Raw genomic sequence first — 5543 nt, 5'->3', positions numbered from 1 at the left:
ATAGAATATTATGTTAGTTTTGAATAAAAATCAAGTTTATCATGCGAGGCTTAGAACCATGGTAGCACGAGGCTTGCCGAGCGCTACCATGGTTCGGGCCGAGCATGATAAACTTGATCTTTATCCAAAACTAACAAAATATTATATTTATCCTATTATTTCCTCTCATTTTTTCATTAATAAAAAAAAATTAAATATCGCAGTTTTTGACAATTTTGTTCTTCCGTATTTAGCAAACCTGAGTGAGTCATTCCGCGAAGATTTTTATAACAAAGTAGTCCCTGAGATAACACACGTTTTATTGAACAAACAACCTTTGTAACATATGTCACTCATAATATTGTGTTGAAAACGAGACAACGCTCATTTATATCAATAAAAATAATTCAATAACGATAGCTCTATATTATTTTCGGGGCACTGGAATTCACACGCAAGGCTCGTCGTCTGTGAGTGATCCTGTACTCGAGGAGTTAATGACATTGAAGTTTTGGATGTTAAAGGTTGCCCCATAAGACTGTGTTGTTAACAGCCTTGCAGTTGAAACATTGAATTCCGTGTTTACAGTGGAAGTTGTGTGGTGGGTGGGGACCATGGTTTTGAGCATCTTTCCTAATTTGACATCTCCAAGGCGTTGTCTTAAAACCACTGACTGGAGTAACCCTCTCTGGTGCGCGGCGCTAGGTAAAATGGATCATCATCGTTTGAAAATCCATCTGGTCGCTTTGCTGAATAAGCCTTGTATATGGCAATTGGGTCACGAGGAGAATTTACCCCAAACATCTTGGGGTTGACCTTCCTGTAGTCGCCTAGATTCTCACCAGTGCGTGTTTTTGTCTGCCTCTCATGAAACTCTAAGAATTCATCACCCTCGGCAGTCGTTCGCAGCTTCACATCTCCCCATTTAAATAAAAGGTATGCAATTCTTTATGTTTTGTTTGTTTTTATGATAATTTTTTTTTTCTACTATTGCTATTTTTGTACACCTAAAAATAAATAAATACACAAAAATACAGTTATGGCCACCCCATTTTTTGATAAATGAGTCGCGAATTGTTCAAATTGTGAACAAACGAGTCGAGATCTTTCTAAAATTGTGAAAAATTTAGTCGCAGACTTTCTATAATTGTGAAAATTTGAGTTGTGAACTTCTTGTTATTGTATACATTTGAGTAGCGATTTTCCAAAATTTGAGAAAAACGGCCATTGTTATTGAAGGAAAAAAGCCCTGAACAGTGCGATTTGAATAGTTATGGCTTCCATAACTTAAAATGGTGTTTTTTAAACCGGTCTGTCAGTACTATATCAACTGTTTGCTAGAGGTCTTGAAGCTACCATTTTAATACTATATTGATAATATTTGTAAATAAATTTTGATGTTTTCTTCAAATTTGAATTAAAAAATTGTTGGCCCTTCCACAATTTTGTCAAATTTGGTTAAATTGAACTCTGGCAGTGGACAGTGTCACCCGTGTAAATCATTTGTCACACTAACAGTATCATTCATCAATAATTTTATTTGAAACAAGCTTTTCTGCATTGAATACGGTTTCCAAATTTTATTAGTTTCAAACAAAATTGTTAAAGTTGCTTTTCTTAAAAAAAAACACATTTAATTTGAGCTATCACTTATGATTGAAAAAATTCATTTTGATAAAATAGACTAAACCACCTCAAATTGTGTTGTTCAGTTGTCCCTCTTAAGCCAAAGTGGAGACTGTTATTCAGCCACATTGTATTTAACAGGGAACATGGAGTGTGTGGACCAAGGACAGCAGTTTCCCACATCTGGTCTATGTCCTCATCAGTTAGAGGTTCAGCTTCCCTTGGGCGGTTGCCGTGGCACTGTATAGAGCAATGTTCAACTGTTCGATTATGTCAAGGTATGCATTTTAGAGGTGGTGTTCTGCCTTACATTACAGACATCCATCGGACAACTTAAATAGCTTAAATTGTTTGTATTAAAGCGAGATTATACGATTTTTCATATGTGTTTAATTGTAATATTTTTGATAAAATATGTTTCAATAACACAAAATAGGCAAGACAAATTATCCGTTGAAGACGAATTTTATAAAATGCAGCAAATAAAATAAGCGTCCCGAGCCGATTGGGACGAAAATATACCGTACATATTTTCCTACAATAACCGAAGCATTCGTCTTTTTACAAGGATCAGAGTTAGTGTTCGTGTGTCGTATGGTTATATATCGTTGCAGGAATTTCAAATGAATTGTTTAACTTAATTTAGATTCACATCGCACATGCATGATATACATGCTGGCGAATTTGACTGTACAGACATTTTCGATTTCAGAATTAAATATCTGGTTTTTTCGCATTTTTCGCCATATGTTCTTCTAAACTTTTTTTACACATTTTATATAAATTCATAAATATTTGACAAAATCGTATAATCTTGCTTTAACATTTTAAAACAAAAACACAACTACAAGTGCAGATTATATGCTAGTTATTAGAAATGCTATGAATAATTTCAATAATTTATGCATTTATTTGGATAGACTATGCATTTATTTGGATAGACTTCTTTTCATTTTTTTATATATTAAATAAGAACAGAAATAAACCTGATTCTTTAGGCTCTTCTTTTTTGCATTGAAGGTTTCACGAGTCAACGCAAAGTCTGTTCCGTTACCGGACATAATGCTGTGTGGAAAAAGATGCCGACGGAAGTACCGATCCAACAAACTTAAAAAGCCTCTTAATGAACTTGGTTCATAGTCCGACCCATCCGGTTTAGTTAGAGACAGGATGAATCTTGCCACATAGTGGTCTAACTGATCAACGGGAATTTCATGTATTTGCTTTGTTTCGCCTTGTTGTGCAAGATATCTGCGAAATTTGTTGATATCAGCATATGTTTTTTGCTGTGTTTTTATTTTCTTGGTCAGTGATAAATTTATTGACATGTTCATTGTTAACATCCTTAAACTCATTGCTTTTTGAAGTTTCTTGCCTGATGGAATCCTTATTTTGATCATTTATGGGAATGTTCTCAGACACTAGATTGTCAGTCATGTCAGTAGCAGGTCGTTCCAGTTCATTGTCAAAATCAAACAACACTCTGGCATCAAACCCAAACTTAGCCTGAAAGTCTTCATATGAAAGTTCAACAACATCTTGTGTGTTTGCAATTTGCTCATTAACTTCAGTTTCAAAGTATTAAATTAAAATTTGGATATTCAATATAATCAGACATTTTGTTGAATTTTGTTCTGTTACAGACAGCAATTTAAGTGCAGAATATTTACAACATAAATAAATGATAATAAATATATAACAAGAAAACAAATGTTTTGTTTTATTATTTATTTCTTTATTTTAAATTATTTAATAACATTCTGAATTGATAATAATTATAAATCCATTTATTTATTTATGCCTTTGAGATCGTTGAAAATATTAGTTTCACATGAACTTTATGAATGAGGTCAAAAAAAGTAGTATAAAGGTCATGCTTATTCGATCGTTGTTATTCTATCGATATTCATCTGGTAATAGGATAAATAACGTATACAGACAAGCAATATCGTTTAACGAAGTTTAAACTTTGGATTCCAATACAGATACATGGCCAATGATAGTAGACTATGGCAATGGCATAATTTCACACATAATTCAGCCGCCCGAGCGTCTGAGAGTTGCAGGTCCAAAATGAAGATATACCAAATTTCCCTTTAGCAACGCTTTTTGTCACACCCCGGTTTGGTGCGCCTTGGGTCCGTACAAACTTAATAACGCTTAAGCCGTCTAGGTACCAATTTTGTACAAACTTCATAGCGCTTAAACCGTCTTGTAACCAATTAAGCACATACTTCATAGTGCTTAAATCGTCTTGTAACAAATTAAGGGCATACTTCATAGGGCTTAAGCCGCCTTGTTACCAATTTAGTAAAAACTTCATGGAACTTAAATCCTCTTGTAACCAATTAAGTTCACACTTCATAGCGCTTAAACTGTTTTGTAACCAATTTAGTACATACATAATAGCGCTTCAGCCGTCTTGTAACCGATTTAGTACATACTTCATAGCTTATAGGTAAATACAGGGCAAGGGGGCCGTTTTATTAACGATCGTACGACAATTTTAACTTACGAGAGAATATTGTAATCTTAATAAGTAGACGAACTTGCTCGCCATGCTCGTCAAATATATACGGCGCTTGAGAATCCAATGTAATTAATTAAGTACTTAAAATTTATAATCATATGATATGGACTTTAGCAATTATGTATCTTTGAAAAATGTATCGTATCGTAAATGTGTACTACGATGTTTATTGAGACGGACCCCTGGTAGCTTAGTTTTGTAGAGCACTTGACTACAAATGCGAAGACTGGGTTTGTTTCCCGGCCCGGTCGCGTAACTTGTGTGGGGATCGATCATGATATTTACGGGCATCAACCCTATACTTCTGCTCCAAGTGGAGCAGCTGTCACTTATTGGCAAAAGTATTTGCATTTAGTACTGGTAAACCAGCTAACTCCGGAAAAGTGAGTAGGTGTAGTAATTTTATCCAATTGACGCGTGGTCAAAGTAACGATCGTTTTAAAGGATTACAAAATACTTTAACTTTTATTCCTCCATATACAAGATACGAAGATCAAAACACAATATAACTATATGAACAAGGGTTCAGATAAATACAAACACAAACGATATATATGGATGTGAACATCAACATCAGCAAAAAAAGAAAGACATTTATACACATTATTATTAAGTAATTTCGCGATGCATTGTTATCTTTTATTACTAAGAAGAGTCTCCAAGTTGTCCCATCTAGAAGGCAAAAGCGAAATTCTAGTCAGGCAGCCAGGAGTAACGTGTTATCATGATCATTATGTTATGTTAAATATATAATCAGCCAATCTCTAGCCTAGCACCAAAACACGAAATTTCTAGACAGACGATGCCTGGCTGTAAAAAAATACTATTTAAGTGTACTGTATATAATACATATATCTTAACATAATCGCGAAGTAATAATTTAGTGAGTCCCCTAATGTAAAAACATTTTGCAGACTAGTGATGAAATCTTCTTTATATTGTATGATTGAAGTTGTCATAATTGATATCAAGAAACATCCGGAGTATATAATTGCACTGCTCAGAAAGACTAGAGCGACACATCTGGTTGAAAGCACTAAGTCCCTTTGTGTCTATTATGGTATTCCATAACTGTTCACGAGTGTTAGAATTCACATTACAGAGCAGAATACGATGGTGCACTATATTAGAATTCACTCCATTGCAAAGCGCACATGTATTTATTAACGCGGGCATAGTAAGTCGCCCAATGACTCGCATTGTCTTACTACAGACAGAGGAGAGTTCAGGATTATTTCCGGCGATAGTCCATAAACCACACACTCCGTCGGACCGTAATATTGTTGAAAGAAGAAAGGGGTACTTCTCTGAACACTCTTAAAACATATTTATATTCCTTTTTTGTGTAACGTGTCGGCGGAGCATGGCTTTCCACACACTTTTCACCGGGAACATTCCTTCTGCAATG

At 34.7% G+C, this 5543-nt stretch overlaps 1 long non-coding RNA gene across 1 annotated transcript; it reads left to right on the top strand.

Moving 5' to 3' along the window:
* The first annotated feature begins 432 nt into the window (after positions 1 to 432).
* Positions 433 to 3212, top strand: LOC127846994 (uncharacterized). Its single transcript, XR_008033773.1, has 3 exons — positions 433 to 915; positions 1747 to 1883; positions 2626 to 3212. It is a non-coding gene; the product is annotated as an uncharacterized LOC127846994 (long non-coding RNA).
* Positions 3213 to 5543: the final 2331 nt, after the last annotated feature.

This window comes from Dreissena polymorpha, chromosome 10, assembly GCF_020536995.1.
Source record: "Dreissena polymorpha isolate Duluth1 chromosome 10, UMN_Dpol_1.0, whole genome shotgun sequence".
NCBI lineage: Eukaryota > Metazoa > Mollusca > Bivalvia > Myida > Dreissenidae > Dreissena > Dreissena polymorpha.
Note: the sequence above shows the minus strand (reverse complement) of the source record. Positions and strands in the feature narration are given on the sequence as shown.